Raw genomic sequence first — 2119 nt, 5'->3', positions numbered from 1 at the left:
TTTTCCCAGATTTCAAATAGTTAGAGAAACAATGGAAAGAGACCGCCAAAATGATGTAGAAATTCCCACTGTAGATCAACATATTCTGCAATATACTAAAGCAAAATACAAGATCTACTTCTACAACAAACTTTGCGGAAGCTTAATCGAATATGAGAAAGATCAAATAGAACACATATAACTGAGAACGAGAAATCAATCACACATGAACACAGAAGAATAACCCTGGGAAAGCCACAACCTAAAACACTAATCTTTGTATTATCATACAAGTGGAAATATGTTTAGTATTACAAAAATAATCAGCTCACAAGCTATCCTACTCTCTCTACAATCAAACAATATTTCTCATAGATAGTCGAAGGCTCTCACAACCTTCTCCTCTGCCCTCCAAGCCTCTTATTTCCTTGTGCAGTTTTTCTTGGGGTCTAGTGCTTCCACTTGTGTGAATTCCCACCTCACACTGCTCACTTGGCTCAGAAATAACTACACAAATCTGAAGGAGATTATTCCTTCTACATGGATGAGTTTCCTTGATAGGAAAAATCCTCCAATTGATAGTACACTGTCCCTTCCTCTGATCTCAACTAGTTCTCTCATTGAACTAACATGCATGAGTTATTTATGAGAGAATATTCAGTTATCTGAAGTGCAACAGTTACATGCATGCATGCATTAACTGACTGAACTCACAATTAGTTCCTCCAACTATTTGGAACTAATTTAACTGGACTTAACTCATTTAACTGAGCCAACTAATTACAACTCAATATTACAACTCATCCTTATCTCTTTAACTGATGGATAAATTCCTCAATCAATGGAGAAATTGTTGCATGTACCCACATAGCTTCATGTTTCATTTCTACAACTAATTAACTCAAGATGAATTAATTAATTATTTTACAAATAGCTGCTAAGATCAAATTCGAATTTTACTTCTCAATTTTAGTTCAGGGACTAACTAAAATTGGAATCCATCCCGAAATTCTATTTATAGAAATGTTATTTTTAGCACTTCCATTTTTCATTTCTTGTTGCTATGTCCAACACTAGTACTCGAACTTCTATTTATGGCAATGCTATTTTTAGCATTTCTTGTTGCCATTTTCAACACTCCCTCTCAACAAGAAGGGCATTCAACTCGAACCCAATCGTGAACCTTTGGAATGTTCTGCATGAAACACTTCTTCCAAGTGTTGTTACTTTAGAAACTCTAGAAACAAAAAAATCTCCCAACTAACCTCCCTGTTGGGCTAGAAACATCCTCTGATGTTGAAGCTTCCTCTGCTGCATACAAGTCCTCCCTCTGTGACCTCTGAGCTGCTGCAACACTCCATGCATCTCGCACCATTGCACACCTCTCTGTGCCATCTTGCGCTGGTGCAACACTCATGTGCCTCTCGCATTGTTGCAGCCTGCTAGCTCTACACTGTCTTGGGATTCCTGCACTGTAGCACTCTTTGCCACTCCATCTGCATCTGTCTGTACCCACTCAGCCAGTCCTGCTACTCCTCGTCGGGGCTCCCATAGCAAGGTCTAATCAAAGAGGTTGCATACCTCAATGATCCTGCCCCTATTCCAACTTTCTTGGGACTGTCACTCCATATCGCCCCACCTCTGACTTAGAGGTATGGATGCATGTGATCCCTATGCCCACTTGGCTCAAAATTTTCCCCTGTTAGAGGTCTCCGCATGAGTGGATGCCTCCACTCGGTCTACTCTTAGTTTCTCTAGTTTTCGCTGCTCCACAACCTCCTGAAGCTGCTTCATCAATTGTGGCTCCTCCATAATTGTCTGAGACTTCTTTTAGCGCTGCATGTTGAGAGGTAATTTACTCTCCCTCTCAACCACCAAGTCTCCAATAGTTGCATTGCTCCTCAAGGCTTTGCATGCATCTTGAACCTCAAGAGCATACAGGTTCTTGACTCGTGAACCAATCTACTTCACTTGTCTAGTGGTGATGTGTCGAAGGAAAACCTTTCCCTTACTGAAGACTACATCATAGCCTTTGTCTTCCAGCATTGCGATCGACACCAAATTTTTCCTTAGTCTTGGTACATACTTGACATCGGTCAAGGTAATGCGAGCTCCATGGTTCCTCTGAAAAACAACCGTG

The sequence above is a fragment of the Pinus tabuliformis genome, chromosome 2_2 (genome assembly GCF_031772625.1).
Source record: "Pinus tabuliformis cultivar Carrire ecotype Pingquan chromosome 2_2, CPIR1, whole genome shotgun sequence".
Classification (NCBI taxonomy): domain Eukaryota; kingdom Viridiplantae; phylum Streptophyta; class Pinopsida; order Pinales; family Pinaceae; genus Pinus; species Pinus tabuliformis.
The sequence above is the reverse complement of the archived record's forward strand: the minus strand, read 5'-3'. Positions refer to the sequence as shown.